The sequence below is a fragment of the Rana temporaria genome, chromosome 7 (genome assembly GCF_905171775.1).
Source record: "Rana temporaria chromosome 7, aRanTem1.1, whole genome shotgun sequence".
Taxonomy (NCBI): Eukaryota; Metazoa; Chordata; class Amphibia; order Anura; family Ranidae; genus Rana; species Rana temporaria.
The window spans coordinates 60227240-60248955 of record NC_053495.1 but is presented as its reverse complement, the minus strand read 5'-3'; the positions used below and the strand labels follow the sequence as shown (position 1 = coordinate 60248955).

General features: G+C 42.7%; 1 protein-coding gene across 4 annotated transcripts in view; it reads right to left on the bottom strand.

Annotated features, from left to right (window-relative positions):
- The window catches only part of PRKCD (protein kinase C delta), a 140019-nt gene that overhangs the window by 107944 nt on the left and 10359 nt on the right, over positions 1-21716 (bottom strand). Inside the window, exon 1 of one of the 4 annotated variants that reach the window (XM_040359454.1) lies at positions 9628-9828. The exons of 2 other annotated variants lie outside the window; for them this stretch is intronic. The gene's annotated coding sequence lies outside the window, so the exon portion shown is untranslated. Of the gene's footprint in view, positions 1-3745; positions 3816-9627; positions 9829-21716 lie in introns of those variants that run through there. One more of the 4 variants, XM_040359456.1, reaches the window with a different exon arrangement.

Genomic DNA, 21716 nt, shown 5'->3' with positions numbered 1-21716 from the left:
GAGAGTGCAGTCTTTACCCGAGGGCCTCGATGCGCTCAATATTACATATTGTCTTTGGTTTTTAGATGCACTCTAATACTTTCTGTGACCCAGATACGCATGCATCAAGTTAAATCAAAGCTTCCAATATGCATAATAGTTCCAGATCAGCAACTCAAAGCACTTGTCATTGATGATCAGCAGGACAATCAGACAATGAAGTTCTGAAGACAGCAGCTGCCATATTTTTTCATGCCAGGTCTTTTTTAAACCTGAATTCTAGGTATGGATGGATAGTTTTGCATAGTTACATTGTCCAGCTTGGACCAAGGAAAATATGCATGCGCCATACCTGGCCAATCCCTATGGAATCTGGAAACTACTGTAGTAGGCACCGCTACTACAATGCATGCAGCTGGCTTCTGTGCTCTGCTGCATAGTGAACACTGGAGTCGCTCGCTCAGCACAGGCACCATTCAGAGAACACTTTTCATTCTCTCAATGAATGCAAAGTGTTCTCTGACTTGACAAGGTAGTGTGGTGGGGGGGCGGTGAGAACACAATCTCAAGGACAGCCGTTCCACACAGGACCTAGAAGACAAGGGCAAAAAGGTGATATTTCGATTTCATGGGGATCGGTCAGGTAAGGTACATGAATAATTGCATTCTCTCAATGAATGCAAAGTGTTCTCCGACACCCTACCTACTGTAAATTTCAGCTTTAAAACCCAATCCTATGCTTGCCAAGGCAGTAAGCCTTTTAGAGCCATTTATTTAAAACCAGCATACAGATGTTTCAAGCTTCAACCAAAACATAATTAAACGTTTTCTATCCTTGTGCTAGGTATACGTTATTAAATCACATAAGTGACACAATAAAAAGCAGGGCTGTGGAGTCGGTAGATAAATGTTCCGACTCCTCAGTTTTATGTACTTCCGACTCCGACTCCCTGACTCCGACTCCTCTGTATTAATATGCGAATGTATTTTATACATTCCTTGAGGGAAAGAAACGCAACCTACCACAGGACTGCTGGCTGGGAAGCCAACAGTCTACTGTATTGCACAGTTTAAGCAAAAGACAAACACAATGAAAACAAAGCTTTATTAATTTTTTTTTATTAATCAATCAATCAAGTGGCTGGATAGTAGCAGCAGGCATAAACATCAGGAACAGGATCTTTACCAGTTCAAAAATAGAAACCACATTATTTGGTTGTTTTAGAACAAAAACAAAGCTCATCTATAATGAACCAAAAACAAAATCTGTAAAACCTAGAAATGGTTTATATTAATCTTGAAATGTAGTTATAGGCTTAGCAAATGCAAATCAATTGAATGTAGAGTTCTAAGGAAGAGAATTGCCTCTGCCAGATCCTCTTTCATAGAGGCTCTTAAGTCAGACTTTATTATTTTTAGGGCTGAAAATAATCTTAGAGAGGTAGTTGGGCTGCTGCTTTCTCCTTTTTGTGCTTATCTGCTGCTGAAGATAGGGCAGTGGGAGGATCCAGGAAGGGGCATTTATTCTAAAACATGATTTTCCTAGGAGAATCCCATAGTCATGTTTAAAGTTTAAGCCAACAATCGGAGTTTACAAGTTTTTATAGCCTTAGCTAAATGACAGCAGTTTTTCCAATGGTTTACAGCTTCAGTCTTGAACTATTGGCCCTCCATTCCCTTCACTTATACAAGTGTCTCACTCTCTAGTCCTGCAAAAAACATATTTATTTAATCCCTTAGCAGTGAGAGGCTAGGTTACACATGGACGCTGCGTTCCCTGTAAAAGCAGAACACAACACTATGGAAAGTATAAGTATTGCAGCTCCTAATTGTGCGTTGCGTGCCATATAGTGAAGCACATGAAAAGCATGCTTCTTCACGGTCACTTAACGTGTTCGTTTTGCGGTTACATGAGGCACTGCATGCATTGGTCTTTATTCTTACAGTAGAGAAGTCATTAATTATAACTTTTTGTGAATTGGGACATTTAAACTTGCTTTTTTTTTTTTATTCCAATCTAAATTTAGTAGGAGTCGGAGTCGGTGCATTGTTTTCCGACTCCAGGTACCCAAAATTTCCCCCGACTCCGACTCCACAGCCCTGATAAAAAGTGCATTAAACATGAACTCATCCTAAATTAACATATCTGTGCAAATAAAGTCTATATAAATTGTGTAAACACTTTGCAAAAAATGGTTTAAAAAAATATATAAAGTGCAAGAAGGTGCTCAGATTTTCTAAACATCAATAGTTTCTCTTCCTTTGCTGTGAAGGATCGATAAGGCGTGCCCAAAGGGAATCACCACATAAATGAGCTCCTTACCAGCTGCTCTGTTCCCACAAGGAGATCATTAGATGTATTACTGCATAGCAGGCATATACACCATGATCTTACATGCAGTAGTACCAATTTTATTACAATTATAAAATCACACTTACAATTTTAAGGAATTACAAAGCATGTGTTACAAACAACCAGCAGGGTCCAAGCGGTCAGGCCGACTTGAGGCATAACATCACACGAGGGCTCCTCCCAACGCGTTTCTCTGCAACTACAATTTATATGTTTTTTTTGCACAGATATATTAACTTAGGACGAGTTCATCATATGTTTAATGCACTTTTATTATGTCTCTTATGTAATTAACTTATTTCAAGCACAAGGATTGCAAACTTTTAATTATTGTTTGGTTGCAGCTTATTACACATCCTACTCGGATTAATTTAGATGCTGCCGTCTGTTTGATTTAATTGAGTTTTAATGTATTTGTTTTATTTTGTTTATTTCACTAAGGTTTGCAGTTATTTTTTTGCAAGGGCATGAACATTATCTTGGGTTTAGTACAGCGTTTATCAATTCCAGTGCTCAAGGCGCCCCAATAGGTCACGTTTTAAGGCTTTCCATTATTTTGCACAGGGGATTTGATCAGTTTCACTGCCTTAGCAATTACCACAGACATTGAGGGAAATCCTGAAAACATGACCTGTTGGGGCGTCTTGAGGACTGGAGTTGAGAAACACTGGTTTAGTAATACAGCTGTTTCAGGCTAGCCATGTACAACTGGCTGCTCTAGCCTTGTACAATTGGCTGCCGTTATAAAATTACGCTTCAAGCCATAATCTGCTTATATCTTATCAAAGGGATGGAAGAGAGTTCATAATTAAGAAGTGAGATATCAGGTCAGGAGGTATATTCCAGCATCTTAAATGTTACAAAGTTCAACTGCAAGGCTGGAAAACAATAATAAATAACCAATTAATTTAGCACTGTACTGTAAGAGATTTGCATTTAAAAACAGGTGGTCTGAAAAGTTTTTTTACTGCAACACCTTGTGACCAACCCACCGAACACCCAGTGGCTGGGTGCAGGTAAAATACATCTTGCTCTACTTGTTTTCGTTAAGGCTGCAGTCACACCTGAGCGTTTCAAAGTTGCGTGTTTTTACCACGTTTTATATTTTGTACAGGTCCCCAATGTAAAAAGCAGAAAAACATGTGTAATCTGTCCCAAAGAAGCTCATGTTCTTTTTTTGAGCTTAAGGCGTTTTTCAGGCGTGTTGCTTCAGGTGACAAGCCGCTCAGACTTGAACAGGTGCCATTAAAATGAAAGGGATTTTGCTTGTTAGGAGTTTTTCCATGCGTTTTATGAGCTGAAAATCACTCAGGTATGAATGCTGCCTTAATGTTTCTATATTCATTTCACTAGTCTCTCTACACAGAGAAAAGTCTATCAGCTAAGGGACACTAGCAAAAAGCTTAGGCCTACCTGGTGGAAGAGGTTATACAAGGTATAAAGCAGGGGTGCCCAACCAGTGGCCCTCGGAGCCCTCATGTGACCCGCAACCTCCTGCTCTGGGATGGAATAGAACAGAACACGGTTATTAACCACTTCAATACCGGGCTTTTATACACACCTCATTACCGGGCCTATTCTGGCACTTCTCTCCTACATGTAAATATCATTATTATTTTGCTAGAAAATTACGCAGAACCCCCAAATATTATATATGTTTTTTTAGCAGACACCCTAGGGAATAAAACGACGGTCATTGCAACGTTTTATCTTGCACGGTATTTGCGCAATAATTTTTCAAACGCCCTTTTTTTGGAAAAAAATTGTTTCATGAATTAAAAAAATAACAAAACAGAAAAGTTAGCCCAATTTTTTTGTATAATGTGAAAGATTATGTTACACCGAGTAAATAGATACCGAACATGTCACGCTTTAAAATTGTGCATACTCATGGAATGGCGCCAAACTTCGGTACTTAAAAATCTCCATAGGCAACGCTTTAATTTTTTTTTACAGGTTACCAGTTTAGATTTAAAGAGTAGATCTAGTTCTAGATTTGTTGCTGGCACTCTAACGCACGCAGCGATACCTCACATATGTGGTTTAAACGGCGTTCACATATGTTGGCGGGACTTACGTGTGCGTTCGCTACTGCGCGCGAGCTACCGGGGACAGGGGCCTTATTTTTTTCTTTTTTTACACTTCTTTTCTAATTTTTTTTTTTTTTACTTTTATTCCTATTACAAGGAATGTAAACATCCCTTGTAATAGGAAATGTGTGTGACAGGTCCTCTTTATGGAGAGATGCGGGGTCAATAAGACCCTGCATCTCTCCTCCAGGCTGGAAACCATGAGATCGGTGAAAAAAAATTCACTGATCTCATGAATACTGTTGCTTACTAGCCGCAATCGCGGCTTTGTTTACTTACGGGGACCCAGGCGTGACGTCATCACATCGCGCCCGGGTCCTCCGACGGTCATAGAGATGACTGGTGACCATCTGGTCACCAGTCATCTCTATGCTTCCTGCGAGCGCCGGACGATTCTTTCTCCGGGCCCCCGATGGCACGGGAGAGCCCGGAGAAGCACCGGATGGCGGCGGGAGGGGGGGATGTCCCCTCCCGCCGCCTGTAAGAACGATCAAGCGGCGGAACCGCCGCTATGATCGTTCTTATGCTGCGCAGAATCGCCGGCAGAACAAAAGGATATCTGGATGATGCCTCTAGCTGCAGGCATCATTCAGATATCCACCCGCAAAGACCAGGACGTCATTTGACGTCCACCCAGGATGGGAGATCCCATCTGTGGACGTCAAATGACAATGGGCGGGTATTGAAGTGGTTAAAGGTCCGTTTATTACTAAAATCACAGTGCATATATAGGCAATTGCATATATTTTCTGCAGTGGTTACTGGGCTGCTTTAAAACTGATCTGCAGGTGCAGAGCAGTTCACCTGTGGGTTACCTGCGCTGAGCCATAGACTTCTGTTATTACCTGCGAGTTTGTGAGCTTTCTGAAAGTGCACCAAACCTGCAGAATATAATAGAAGTCTATTGCAAAGTGCAGGAAAGCCAAAAAGGTACACTGCGTTGCACCCGCAGTGCGGGTAAACCGCAGCGCATCAGTGAGAAAGCAGCCTTGGGCCCCTTTCACACAGTCAGTCCGACAGTCCGCACAATTGTACCCTCCATTCACCTCTAAGTAGTGGCAGACATAAACGGACTTGTGTCCTACCTCCAATACGATCTGCTAAAAAGTAAAAGTGGGCCGTGTCAGTGTCCGCTCTGCATGCAGAGCAGACACGGACATACCATCCATGCTCCGCTCATTGTGGTCTGCGACCGGTCACCAAGTCGCTTAAGTGGCCCTCGTTTTTCAAAAGGTTGGGCACCCCTGGTATAAAGCTTTGTGTGGCTTTGCCAGTGTCCAATCATCTGAACATGTAGCATTAAACCAGGGGCGGACTGACAACTCATGGGGCCCCCGGGCAATAGAAGATTATGGGGCCCCTGGGCTTACAGATGGCCACCACACCAGGAGGCAGTGCAGAGGCGGGGCAGCTAAAATCTCAGGATTTTCACATCAAAAGCATGTTGGTTTCGGACATATCAGGGACAAATGTAAAAAAAAAATACTGTCCCTGGTTTTACTGAGCCTGGCAACCCTAATGGGGCCCCCTAGTGGCATGGGGCCCTTGGGCAGTGCCCGAGTGACTTAATGGTCAGTCCGCCCCTGCATTAAACCCATCTGTTAGGAAGGCCCTCCGTCTTGTATTGTATGTTAAAGAAATAGCATTTGTGAAAGCAAGATCAGAACTCCTGATGCATATACTTGTTACAAATCAGTGACTCACAAGTACTGAAGTCACTGCTTCTATATGACAAGTAGCAAGCATTTTCAAAAGCCAGGGTCTGTAATGGCACCGTACACTTTACTATCATAGTATAGATTTCCAAAGGTAAAAGAGCACTTTTCATTAGAATTTTTTTTATTTTGCATGATTTACAACAGGGGTCTCAAACCTTTTAAAACAAAGAGCCAGTTTACAATCCTTCAAACTTTAGGGGGGGGGCGCACTGTGGCCAGTGGGAGAAGAAAATGTCCTGCTGTCAGTGGGAGTAAACAAAGAGGAATAGCGCCCCATCATTGCTGCCAAGGGGAGGAATAGCGCCCCATCATTGCTGCCAAGGGGAGGAATAGCGCCCCATCATTGCTGCCAAGGGGAGGAATAGTGCCCCATCATTGCTGCCAAGGGGAGGAATAGCGCCCCATCATTGCTGCCAAGGGGAGGAATAGCGCCCCATCATTGCTGCCAAGGGGAGGAATAGCGCCCCATCATTGCTGCCAAGGGGAGGAATAGCGCCCCATCATTGCTGCCAAGGGGAGGAATAGCGTCCCATCATTGCTGCCAAGGGGAGGAATAGCGCCCCATCATTGCTGCCAAGGGGAGGAATAGCGCCCCATCATTGCTGCCAAGGGGAGGAATAGCGCCACATCATTGCTGCCAAGGGAAGGAATAGCGCCCCATCATTGCTGCCAAGGGGAGGAATAGCGCCCCATCATTGCTGCCAAGGGGAGGAATAGCGGCCCATCATTGCTGTTAGTGACAGAAACTATGTCAGCAGCAATGGGGGGGGGGGGGGGGAGATAATGCCACAAGGACTGAATAAAAGCGAGCAAAGGGCCAGAGTTTGGAGATCACTGGTTTAGAAACTTTGAAATATTTGTATAAAATACTTATTTTACAAATAAACATAAGTTACATAACACTTTCAGGCACCATAGACACATGCACAACTTTTTTCACACGACGTTTGGGTTCCATTAGGAATTAATCCCAATGCAAGTGCGATGCGCGTGTCCACACACGCAGAAAGGCACATTTCTGCGGGCATTCCTGGAATGCCAAGGTGCGATTGGGACCTTGCATGGTTTTGTTTACAAAGCATTCTGGATTTTATAAAACAAACTGCCACGGTGTTAATCCACTGGTTAAAGTGGAGTTTCCATCCCAAATTTTTTTTCATTATTCTGCGCATTAGACCTAAAAAAATATATATTTTACTCATCTGGAAATGCCTGTTGCTATGCGGTCCCACGAAATCGGCCTTTGGAATCACCTAGGATTCTGACATCATCTCCCTCTAATGCTCCTGGTAAATGTGTGTCATCATTTCCCAGGATGCAGTGCGCTACCCAATTATCACTCACCATCCACGACTTCCAGTAAGTGCTTGTGGGCTTCACAATGCCCACAAGCAAAATGATAACGGTGTGGACATAGTTTTATAAACTATGGGCCAGATCCACGTAGATCGGCGTAATTTTAAGCAGGCGTAGCGTATCGTAGTTACGATACGCCGCCGCTACTTTGAGAGGCAAGTGCTGTATTCACAAAGCACTTGCGTCTAAAGTTACGGCGGCGTAGCGTAAATGTGTCGGCGTAAGGGCGCGGAATTCAAATGACAAAGATGTGGGCGTGTTTTATGTTAATTCAACTTGACCCCACGTAAATGACGTTTTTTTTGAATGGCGCATGCGCCGTCCGTGAGGGTATCCCAGTGCGCATGCTCGAAATCACGTCGCAAATAGTTAATGCTTTCGACGTGAACGGAATTTACGCAAAGCCCTATTCGCGAACGTTTTACGCAAACGACGTACACGACGGAAAATTTGACGCTGGTCCGACGTCCATACTTAACATTGCGTACGCCTCATAGACCCAGGGGTAACATTCTGCCGAAAAAAGCCTTACGTAAAGAAAAATTTGCCGGACGTACGTTCTGAGAATCGGCGTATCTAGCTAATTTGCATACTCTACGCGGAAATCAACAGAAGCGCCACCTAGCGGCCAGCGTAAATATGCACCCAAGATCCAACGGCGTACTAAGACGTACGTCAGTCGGATCTAGCCCACATTCAGGCGTATCTTGTTTTGTGGATGCAAAACAAAGATACAACGGGGCATCCTAGAAGTTATGCGGCGTATCAATAGATACGCCGACGTAACTTCTTTGTGGATCTGGCCCTCTCTTTTTTGAATAACTATGCGGAGCGGCGGCGGATTGTAAAATAGTAAGTGACCGGATTTATATTATAAAAACGCAGGATGAAAGGACATACATTTAAAAAATGCTAATTGTGGTTGGAACGACGCTTTAAGGTGTAAATCAGACTGCTCATGAACAGCTTCTTAAAGCGGAGGTTCACCCGCACATGACACTTTTTCCCCCCTAGATGGATGCTCGTTTTCTCTAGGGGATCGGCTAGTTGTTTTAAAATATGATCCGTACTTACCGTTTACGAGATGCATCTTCTCCGCCGCTTCCAGGTATGGGCTGCGGGACTGGGCGTTCCTATTTTGATTGACAGTCTTCCGAGAGGCTTCCGACGGTCGCATCCATCGCGTCACGATTTTCCGAAAGAAGCCGAACGTCGGTGCGCAGGCGCAGTATAGAGCCGCACCGACATTCGGCTTCTTTCGGCTACTAGTGACGCGATGGATGCGACCGTCGGAAGCCTCTCGGAAGACTGTCAATCAAGAAGGAACGCCCGCTCCCGAAGACCCATACCCGGAAGCGACGGAGGAGATGCATCTCGAAAACGGTAAGTACGGATCATATTTTAAAACAACTAGTCGATTCCCCTAGACAAAACGAGCATCCATCTAAGGGGAAAAGATAAAAAAAAAACATAATTGGGTGAACTCCCGCTTTAAACAGAGCCCCAAGTACATGAAATATGATATAAAAGGAGCAGGCGATGCGCTGCCTGCAACCTCTACAATCCATAAGAATAAGCAGGCAGGAACATTGTATCAATATTCAGCATTACATCATACATTTGTGACATAATAGCTTTGCTTTCCTGGACAACTCTGAGGGCCCACTGTGGTGCACCATCCAAGGAATAACATGGGTGTTGCTTTGCCTAATGCTACAACCAAAATGTTTACACTCATCTGTAGCATGCAGTTGACAGGCTAAGGAGCTGTGGTGGTGTGGGCACACTCAAAATTCCTCTACTGAGTGGGTTCCAAGAAAAAAAAATAGACCAAAATAGAGAAGAGGGTATATAAGAAATTAAAAACAATCCCTGCCTATGTAGCAGACTTCTACACTACTTTGCTGGGGGAGGGGAAAGGGGTCTTCCTCTGACACTTTTAGGTCTATTTTTAGTACAGCAGTTACCTGACATAAACATACCTGTTGGTTGCAAGTGGTAAAATTGAAACATTCAAGTATTATTCCATAGTTACTGGTATATAAATAAATAAAAAAGTAAAATGTGCCGTTTTGACAGTAGTAAAAAAAATGAACACATTCAGTTGAAAAAAAATAAAAAGGTAACTCACGTCTCTGTAGTAACCAACTAAAAACCCAGTTCCGACATTCGATTCCACCTGCCAACCGAGGTTAAGAAGGGAGCTGAAACTGGTTAAACTAGACCAAGGCTTGCTACATAAAGCATAAAAAGGGAAGTACAGTAGATCTCAAGTTTCCACATGTTTGCTGAATAGCAACCTTCACAAGAAGTGGGCAGGAAGTTTTGCACTCTCAGAGTCTAAAGATTTAGAAACCGCTTTCCTAACATAGTACAGCCCAGGATAAACAGTAGTGACCGAGGAGGATGCTACTAATCATACGCCAACGTACACACCAATCACAAACATAAAAGCATGTATAGTAAACTGTTCAGTACTCTTCACATACCCACCGAAAATCAGTCTTTAAAAGTATGCAAGCGTGATTTGTCTGGTGACTTTACAAGTTGCAGCATGTTCCGTTCAAGACACCAACATAAATATCTAAACTTCTGCATTTCTAATCTGCAACAGAGATGAGGGGTGGACAGACACAACTGCAGGCTTGGCCAAAAAAAAACAAAAAAAAGGGAAGTATTCTCGGAATGAAGCCAGAGTGGTCAGAAAGCGTTAAAAGCGAGTCACTCCTGTTATAAGAAAAGGCTTTACCTACCCTAAGAAGCAAATACATTTTGTGTCACTGTGTAAACAACTAACATGTGTCAGACACACAAACAATATTTCATTATTAATGCCATGTAACTATAGTACATACTTTCCACTTCTAAATGTAGCTGGAAAACACAGATACAAAAAGAGACTGTTTTTTTCACAGACAGGAGGCTGTGAGCTGAGATTAGACCTGGCTTCTGTTATTTTTCCTACTGTATAAGAACATTTATCCTGTTCCCCTGAATACTCTCCCTGCCCATTAGGATAATAGTTCTTTGATGTAGAAAAGTGGTGGGAAACAAACACCCCCCTATTCTGAGGCCAAGCCTTTTCATCCCCGGCAACGGAAAGAATTCATTTGCACGCTGTTCATCCCTATCCTATACTCTACCTATCTAAACAGACAAACCACAGAGCCCCACCAGCAATCTGCACGTGGAGTCCCCATACACAGCACAGGGGGATGAAAGTAGCTCTGTTTCCCATAGCAAGCAATCATGTTATAGAGTTTCTCCACATAAGAAAGTTTGTTTAAAAACCACTTTGTTACTGAGCCTGTTTTTCAGATTCAGTGTTTACGAGACTAAAACAGTTTTTTTTGCTAGAATATTACTTAAAACCCCCAAACATTATATATATATATTTTTTTTTCTAACACCCTAGAGAATAAAATGGCAGTCATTGCAATACTTTTTGTCACACCGTATTTGCGCAGCGGTCTTACAAGCGCACTTTTTTTGGAAAAAAAACACTTTTTTGAATTAAAAAATAAGACAATACATTTTTCCCAATTTTTTTATATATTGTGAAAGATAATGTTACGCCGAGTAAAATGATACCCAACATGTCATGCTTAAAAATTGCGCTTGTGGCATGGCGTCAAACTTTCACCCTTAAAAATCTCGATAGGCGACGTTTAAAAAATTCTACAGGTTGCATTTTTTGAGCTACAGAGTAGGCCTAGGGCTATAATTATTGCTCTCGCTCTAACGATCGCGGCGATACCTCACTTGTGTGATTTGAACACCGTTTTCATATGCGGGCGCTACTCGCGTAAGCGTTCGCTTCTGCGCGCGAGCTCGTCGGGACGGGTCGCTTTAAAAAATTTTTTGGTTTGTTTCTTATTTATTTTTATTTAATTACTTTTTACACTGAAAAAAAAAAAAAAAATTTGATCACTTTTATTCCTATTATAAGGAATGTAAACATCCCTTGTAATAGAAAAAAGCATGACAGGTCCTCTTAAATATGAGATCTGGGGTCAAAAAGACCTCAGATCTCATATTTAGACAAAAATGCAAGAAAAAAAAAAAAAAATGGAAATGTCATTTTTTCAAATGACAAAAAAAAAAAAATGTTGCTTTAAGACGCTGGGCGGGACTGACGTTTTGACGTCACTTCCGCCCAGCAGAGCTATGGGGACGGGTGAAGGAGATTTTTCCTTCACTCGTAACCCCGCTCAGCTGCCGAACGGTCCCGATTTCCTCCGCCGCTACCGACGGCTCTGGTAAGCGGCGGAGGGCGCGGGACAGCGGCGGGCCCCCTCTCCCGCCACCGATAACGGCGATCTTGCGGCGAATCCGCCGCGGAGACCACCGTTATCGTGTACAGGACCGTCGGCACTAAAGATGGATACCTCAGTTGTGGCAGCAGCTGCTGCCGTTACTGAGATATCCATCTTTAAACACAGGACGTATTTTGACTATGGGCTGGAAACCAAGTGGTTAAAGAGACCCTTCCAACTTAAACTGCAGGAAAGAGCACAGAAAAATGTGGTATTGTAAAGCCCAAAGCCATGTTGACTTCCTTTTTTATGATTATTTTTTTTTTTATGGATAAGCTGACCCAAACAATTTCCTTTACTACCTGCTGAAACCGCTGTCAGCGATGTACATGCTGTTTGCACATAACACTACAACGAGCTGAGAAAATTAAGTTCAATGATTCCGAGCATGCGTGTTTTTTTTTTTTTTTGCGCGTCAGAATTGCATACAGACGATTGGAATTTCCGACAAGAACTTTTCCAGTCGGAAAATTTGAGAACCAGCTCTCAAATTTTTCTTGTCGGAAATTCCGACAGAAAAAGTCAGATGGAGCCTACACACGGTCAGGATTTCAAACCAAAAGCTCACATCGAACTTTTCTTGTTGGAAATTCCGACCGTGTGTACGCGGCATAAGACAGGATAAATGGGTTGGTTGCAGGCTGGTCAGTGAGTTGAGCTGGGAATTTCTTTGGTTTGGTATTGCGTGCATTGCCCTTTTATGTGCTCCTTGCTGCAAAGGCCAGTTATAGGCGATGGCAGCGGCCATTTGTTTGTAGCGCCGTATTCCAGCAGTGTTACGGGGACCCCCCCCATTCTGCTGCCAGGAGACAGGAAGCCTTGTATTTTTTCACTGAATTTAAAGGATCACTAAAGGAAAATATTTTTTTAGCTAAATAGCTTCCTTTACCTTACTGCAGTCCTAGTTTCATGTCCTCATTGTTCGTTTTTGCTTTGAAGTTGCTGTAATTCTGCTGTGATCTCCACACTTCCTGCTTGTCTGGCTCCTTATGAAAAATCTCATGGCAGCTTTTCACTGTGGTCCAAGCTGTGTGTCTAAAACTCCTCAGAACCAATCGGATTCATTTTAAAAACAAAACACTGCCCTGGATTTTTTTGTTTTTGTTCTGTGTCTCTCTCTACTTCACAGAAACATGAAACCAGTTTAAAAGTGAAAGTGAAACTAGAGGTACATTATATGATTGATTTTTATCTATTTTTAATCATTTTTAAAAGGAATCAGTTAACTTTTATGTCTCTATACCCTGTAAACAGTCATTTCAGCAAAAAAAAAAAAAATCCTTTAGTGACCCTTTAAGGCTTCCTCTGATTGGCTGAGGTGGAGAGGCTGGCAGACGACATCAAAATCTGCAACTTCGTCAAGGAAAAAAAAGACAAAAAAAAAATTGCCGAGTTTAAAGACCAAAATTTCCTGCCTCACTGGTAGTTCTTACACATATTACTTTACAGAACACAACATGCAGACAGTTTAAAATGAGAAATATAGGAGAACATACAGCGAGTATGGAAATGTTTATGTTCTTTTAGATGTGGCCTTCACATTTTAAATGCTTTCCGTTTCATATTTGTATTACTGTACTTCATTAAATACACAGACATGTAGATAAGCCACTAGAGGGAGATTCATTTCTTTGTCAACACTTACCCTCCTTGGATAGTGGCTTTTTTTTCTCAGCAACCACATCGAGTCAGACCTGACAGAATCAATTTAAAGGGTTTGTAAAGCCTCAGGGTTTTTCACCTTAAGTGATTATAAGCCTTCATTTTATTTTTTGTTATTTAAAATAACAAACATGTCATACTTACCTCCACTGTGCAGCTCATTTTGCAAGAGTGGCCCTGACCGTCCTCTTCTGGGGTCCCTTGGCTGCTCTCGTAGTTCCTCCTCGCAGATAACCCCCTAAGAGAAGCGCTCTCCCAGGGGGTTACCGAGTCCAGCATTCAGCGTCCATAGACACGAATACCAGACTCGGCCCAGTATCACTGGATTTGAATGACAGCAGTGGGAGCCAATGTCTGCGCTGCTATCAATCTATCTAATCAAGAGTCGGGACCCCGTGCAGAGAGGGACATCGCGTCTCCGCTGAGGGAAATACAGGCTCAGGTAAGTAAAAGGGGGGGGGGGGGGGGGGGGGGGGGGGGGGGGGGGGGGCGGGGGGCTGCTAGAAGTTTTTTCACCTTGATGCATAGGATGCGACAGGGAACGAGCACACCAGCTCCAGCCGGTGTGTCGGGTCCTGATTGGATAGATTGATAGCAACGCAGCCATTGGCTCCCACTGCTGTCAATCAAATCCAATGACGCAGCAGCTGGGGCCAAGTCATGCTGTCTGACAGTCGCAGCAGCAGGACACGGGAGCGCACCCACACAAGTGCCCGAGGGAGAGCGGCCCTCCAACAGAGCACTCGAGGAGAGGAGGAGCCAGGAGCGCTGCTGAGGGACCCCAGAAGAGGAGAAACAGGGCTGCTCTGTGCAAAACCATTCGATGAAGGGATTAATGTCATTAGAAAATTTCACTTGCTTTTAACATAACATTTTTAAAATGAAGGCAATTTCTGAATAGAAACCATGTCTGAAAATTGATTAGATCGAAAAATGTTTACTATTCTGCTTGAATTTTCTCATCACTGCGATTGACCCCATTAATGATTAGAAAATCGAACAATTGTTCTTAAAATTAAAATCTTTGCAGGAAAAATGTGTTTGTGCATGGCTTTTATCCAGCTTCCTGCCTATGACAAGGGAGTCTGCCATGCATAATATTTTATTACAATCCTGTCTGCAAAATGGCATTATTAGGTCTTTTTTTTTTTACATTTACAACCACTTCAATGCCAGGCACTTTCACCCCTTCCCGCCCAGGACAATTTTCAGCTTTTAGCTCTGCTGCAATTTGAATGACAATTGCGTGGTCATGCTACACTGTATCCAAATACAATTTTTATCATTTTGTTTCCACAAATAGAGCTTTCTTTTGGTAGGATTTGATCACGTCTGCGGTTTTTATTTTTTGATAAACAAACTAAACTAAAAATTAGTTTTCTCCTTCACTTACGGGCACTAATGAGGCAGCACTGATGGGCGTTGAGGATGCATCAATATGTAGAATTGACGGGCACTGATAGGCAGCACTGATGGGCACCAATAGGTGGCACTGATGGGCAGCAGTGATGGGCACTGACTGGCACTGCCAGACTTTATGGTGCACCGACTGGCAGCTTATGGGCACTTTTTAGCAGCATCTGATGGCAATGTGCTGATTATCAGCACAGACCCCCCCCCCCCTCTGACAGGGAGAGCTACCGATCGGCTCTCCCTGTCAGCGTGAACCGAGGAATGCCGTTTACCTGCACCTCCTGGTTCATGCGATGAGCTGATCACGTGATGTGGCGTGGCGTGTCAGACTGACACGCCGCACTCGCAATCACAGCGGGCGCGCCAGCATGTTATCCTTCTGGACGTCATACAACGCCCAGTCAGGATAACAGAAACACTTCCCGGACGTTAATCTTCTATAGGCCGGGCAGGAAGTGGTTAAATAAAAATTTTGATCTCTGAATGTACCAGATTTAAACTCTAATAGTATATACAGTAGATCTCTTCAATTTGTTATTTTCAGTGGATTAGATATTTTGTTCCCTAACCATATAACTGGTTATTTATATTTACCACTGCAAGAGATATTGAACAATAAATGGTCTTAAACTTTACATACCAACTATATACCAAACTTTTAGGTTTTTATCCAAATAATCGATTAGTCGAAGCCATTAAAAACCGCCAACTAATCAATTATTAAAATAATCGTTAGTTGTAGCCCTAGATAACACCCATATTATATTTGTTACATGTTCTCAATCACAACTTAAATATAACCTGCTTATCATTTTAGATGCTAATTAAAATTTCTTAAAAATCCCACTGTCTGTACTACAGCTGGCCATACATGGATCGCAATTAAGCTGGTTAAGCAAGGGTTGGCTGAATTTCAATCCATGTATGGGCAGGCACTGAGGTTGTACTGATCGACTTCTGTACAACCACCCGGTCTGGGTTTCCCCTGCTTGATCAGTGCTGCCGGATAGCCGGCAGCACTGATAAATGTGTTCCGACAGCAGAGAAAAGTCTATCCACTGTCAGATTACAATGGCTCAGCTAGAGGATTTCCCCATTCACATAAAATGTGTGGATGGGGGGAAAATTAGGTCAGATTTTTTTATTCATCCGCTGGTGAAAGTGGATGTAAACCCTCACATATACCCAGTGAAGTGAACTGCCTCAGATGATATACAGGGATGAAACAAATCTCCCTACATCATAGTTCTACAAAATCTGGGCGCCAGGTCGCAATTGCGACAATTAGCGACCTGGGGAAGGAAGCATAGGCCTGCAGAAGGCCGCAAAGCCGCAGCCTTAATTACCGGCCCGCACGGCGGGGGAGGTGGGGGGCACACGTAGACACAGGGTACCCCATCCTGTGTCTCCTTGCGCCCCACCTCCCCCACCGTGCGATCGCGTCGGGCCGTGCCGGCCAGTAATTGAGGCTGAGGCTTTGTGGCCTTCTGCAGGCCTATGCAGGAGATGGTTAGAGACTGCAGACGCGATGCAGGAGATGGTTAGAGACTGCAGACGCGATGCAGGAGATGGTTAGAGACTGCAGACGCGATGCAGGAGATGGTTAGAGACTGCAGACGCGATGCAGGAGATGGTTAGAGACTGCATACGTGAGGCAGGAGATGGTTAAAGACTGCAGACCGCATTTTTCTTGCACTAAAAAGGTGCCAATAACGGCCAACAATAAATTCATATCAATTTTTAAATTTAAAAGTTGAATAGTATAATATATATATAAAAATACAGACTGGCATATTCAGTTTTGGTTTTCAGCAAAGTGCGGTCATTTTAGGTGTGGGCAGATGAAGCCCAGACTGCTCTATTTTTGGTAATCGATCCGCTGCTCTGCCACACAAACGCTGTAAAATCTTGTGCTTGGGCAAGAAATAAATTTTCTGGTTGCGCACCAAGCACATCGCGGCCAGCCCTATGCTACACATTCTTATAGCAGTGGCAGCGAACTTCCGTTCTGGCTGCTACTGCAACATGTACACACTCAGATCTGGGGAAGGGTACAAAAAAAAAAAAAAAAAAAAAAGTCTGCAGCATTGAAGTATATCTTATTACAGAGGGGTTGGCAGAAATTGGGAATACTGGCTTTTCAACCACTTTAGGCTGGCCACAAGAGTCTTTTTTTTTGTTCAATCAGTGGGTTGAACGAAAGAAAAAATAACTCAATTCCCCCATCCATCCATCCATGGGTGCCCAATCTTTGACCCTTCGGCTGTTGCGAAACTACAAATCCCATGAGGCATTTCAAGGCTTACAGTTATAAGCATAACTCCCAAAGGCAGAGGCATGATGGAACTTGTAGTTCTGCAAAAGCTGAAGGGCCACAGGTTGAACACCCATACATATAGATGGGGAATCCCTCCCACAGAGCTATTGTATTCTGACAGCAGAGAGATTTTCCTGCCTTCAGATTACAATCATTAGCACCGCCAACTATAGCCAGCAGGCTTTCCAACAGGCTAGTTGTACACAAGTTAATCAATATTATGACTTGTGTACAACCAGACTACTCAAACATGGTTCAAAATGCAGCCGGCCCCTAATGAACCAGATGAATTTTAATCCATGTATGGCTAGCTTTAGAGGCGAGCAGATACCTTTTGAGGAGGAACTGCAAGCAATCATAGCAACCAGTGCAATTCGTTTCAACGATGGAAGAAGCATGCAGTGTTTAGCATCGGGTTATAATTAGAGATAACTCATTTGAATTGTGGTGTTTCCAAAATATGTGATTTGCTTAGAATTCTGCTTTTAAAAAAAAAAACAAAAAACACAACATAAAAGTTAAACTGCAAAGAACGTACATTTTCCATGAATACCATCTACCATTCGCTGTTTTTTTATAGACAAAAGTCAGTGACTTGGGCAAGGAGGCAAACACTTAAAGGGAATCAAACTGTACCGGAGCACCACAAAACTAAAAATGCTATTTAATTTATTTGTAATATTCACAGCAAACTCTCCTATTCATCATGTGTCCATAATGTATTTTGTCAAGCTATCTTGAAATAAGGGCAGCATTTACTTCCTGGAATCCATCTGCCCTTAGCTCAATTTGCAGGAGGGTGGTCTTAGCAAAGAAAGATCCTCTTTCCCCCTCTTCTAGATGGAATAAAAAAAAAAAAGGAAAAAAACAAGTAAATATAATATACTTTTCTATCCATGTACTTAATGCTAGTAACATATGGATTAAAAATAGTTAATTCTGATTGGGAAAGTTTAGTTCCGCTTTAAAAAAGAAATGCATGAATGCATAAAGAAGCTCTTTTTCTCCTTTTGGCTGGTGTACAGTGCCTTGAAAAAGCATTCATACCCTTTAAAAAAAAAAAAAAAAAAAAAAAAAAAAAAAATTCACATTTTGTCACGTTACAACCAAAAACGTAAATGTATGTTATGTAATTACTTCTATTAGTCGTGTACTCCACAAATCTGGCCTTTATGGGAGAGTAGCAAGAAGAAAGCCATTGTTGAAAGAAAGCCATAAGAAGTCCCATTTGCAATTTACGAGAAGCCATGTGGGGACACAGCAAACATGTGGAAGAAGGTGTTCTGGTTAGAGGAGACCAAAAATGTAACTTTTTGGCCTAAAAGCAAAAAACACTATTAGGTAGATTCAATCTACGCCGACCTATGTTTAAGCGTATGCTCAAACAGAGATACGCTTAAACATATCTAAGATACGACGGCTTGTGCCGTCCTATTTTAGATTGCAATTTTTCGAATGGCGGCTAGGTGGCGCTTCCATTGTGGTTGGCGTAGATTATGTAAATGAGTTTGTACGCCGATTCACGAACGTACGCCCGGCCGCTGCAGTCGATTTACGCCGTTTCCATAAGGCCTTAGGAGGCCTAAAGTTATTCCACCTATTAGGTGGAATAACAATGTTAAAGTATGGCCGCCGTTCCCGCCGCGAGATTCGAAATTTTAACGTCGTTTGCGTAAGTCGTCCGCGAATCGGGATTTACGTAGTTTACGTCCACGTCGAAATCAATAGGCCCGTGCGGCGTACGGAACCGAAATGCACACTGGGAAATGTAGTCGCCCGGCGCATGCGCAGTGACAAAAAAAACGTCAAAAACGTGAGGTCAAGCCTCATTACCATTAAACACGCCCCCCCCAACCCATTTGAATTAGGCGCCCTTACGCCCGCCGCATTTACACTACGCCGCCCTAAGTAAGGAGGCAAGTACTTTGTGAATCATGTACTTGCCTCTCTTACTTAAGGCGGCGTAGTGTAAACACGCTAGGCTACGCCAACCTAGATTTGCGCGCCCCTACCTGAATCTACCTATATGTGTGGCAGAAAAATACTGCACATCACCCTCAACACACCATCCCCACCGTGAAACATGGTGGAGGCAGCATCATGTTGCAGGGATTCTTTTCTTCAGCAGGGACAGGGAAGAGAAGATGGATGGAGCCAAATACACAGTCTGCAAAATACTTTAGACTGGGGCAGATGTTCACCTTCCATCAGGACAACAGCCCTAAAGATACAGCCAGAGCTACAATGGAATGATTTAGATCAAAGCATATTCATGTGTTCATGGCTCAGTCAAAGTCCAGACCTAAATCCAATTGAGAATCTGTGGCAAGACTTGAAAATTGCTGTTCACATATGCTCTCCGTCCAATCTGACAGAGCTTGAGCTATTTTGCAAAGAATGGGCAAAAATGTCACTCTCTGGATGTGCACAGCTGGTAGAGACATCCCCAAAAAGACTTGCAGCTGTAATTGCAGTGAAAGGCGGTTCTACAAAGTATTGCACACTACACTTTGCACATATTAGTAAAAAAAAATTGAATACCATTTATCATTTTCCTTCCACTCCACAATTATGTGCCACTTTGTGTTGATCTATTACATACAATCCCAATAAAATACATTTACGTTTTTGGTTGTAACATGACAAAATTTCAAAAGGGTATGAATACTTTTTCAAGGCACTGTAAGAGACAGATCTCAGAAGCCTGGAATGTAATGATGCATAACATCTGCCACTCACTTTCATGGGGGATAAAAAAAAATGCTTAATATTATCTGACTGAATTTTAAACTTTACTTCCTGCATGCCTGTTCCAGGTCAGTTGACAATGTATTGAAGCTAGATACAGCCTAGTATTTCTACGATGTCTGCACTGGTTGCACCTGGATGGATGACAGCAATGGTTACAAATGGTTGCATTTGGTTTTCTCCAATTATGAATTTTCGTTTGACGGGCCAGTCCACCTAAATGTAGCAAATGCCGTAGAGTTAAACCTTACAGTTGAATTCCATATTTCTTAGAGATTATAGTGGAGAGATGTCTTCTACAGTTCCCTGTACTGAATACTCATTGTGGCTGTTGAAAGAAAGTCTTGCCACAAATTATTTTATATTATGGAGAAAACAGCAAAGCATATAAAAACACAAAATGAGAGTAAGAACATCTTCAAATTGAAAAAAGTGGCAGGAACAGAGCTTAAAGGGTCACTAAATGAAAACAATTTTTTAGCCGAAATGACTGGTTACAGGGTATAGAGACATATTAGTTAACCGATTCCTTTTAAAAACGATTAAAAATAGATAAAAAACAATCATATAAAATGTACCTACAGTTTAGTTTTGTTTTTGCTGTCGTTTCCTGGTTCAATGATTGTACAGAGCCAGAGATTCAATAGAGGGCAGTGATGGTTTGTAAAACAAAACTGGATTGGTGCTGAGGAGTTTTAGACACACAGTAATCACACCTCCTTGATTAGTCACCACAGTGAGAAATCTCCCAGTACTGTGGTCATCAGGAAACAGACAACCAGGAAGTGTCCAGAACAGAGAGGAATTACAGCAACACCAAAGCAAAAACGAACAATGAGGACATGAAACCAGGACTGCAGTAAGGTAAAGGAAGCTATTTAGCTAAAAAAAAAAAAATCCTTTAGTGACCATTTAAAACCAGAAAAAAGTTAGATCTTGTGGCTAGAGAAACATTCTGAATTCCAAATTACATATTTTGTCCTACTTAGTTTAAACCATCTGATTTGATTACGTGGCCTGTTCTGACCTACAGTTTAATGTAAGATAGCATAGCCCCCAGGCTGGATTATACAATAATTCTCAAAAACTAAAGAAAGCCCACTTCTTTTTTTACTGCTCCAGTAACTAACTTCAGGAGCTAGAATAACAAGTTTGTAGCTGCTTGAGGACTGCCATTGTACATATACTGCGGCAGGGCAGTCGCTTTGCGGGATCACGTACCTAGTATGTATTTCAGGGCTTCCAGGTAGGGGACGCGATGTTCCTTATTTGATGCAGCACAAGCCAATCAACGGGTGCCGGCCAATAGATGTTCGCGGACGCCCGCTAATCACCGGGCAGAGATACAGAACAAAGCTCTGTAAACAAGGCAGAGTTCTGTTCTGACAGGAGGAAAGTGATGGATTTTATTCCCTGCAAAGAGGGCTGTCTCTCTTCAGAATCAGATTCAGGTGTGGGCTTTGGCTGGGCCATTCCAAAACTTTAATCTTCTTCTGGTTAAGCCATTCCTTTGTCGATTTGGATGTATGCTTCGCTGTGGGTATGGTGCTCTGTCAGTGATGTGCAGTGTTGTTTTTGCACCAAACATATCTTTTGGAATTATGGTGAAAAAGTTCAACCTTGGTTTCATCAGCCAAGAACACATTTTCCCACATGCTTTGGGGAGACTTCAGACGTGTTTTTGCAAAATGGGCTTGGATGTTTTTCGCCATGCCACTCTACCCCATAGCCCAGACAAATGAAGAATACGGGAGATTGTTGTCA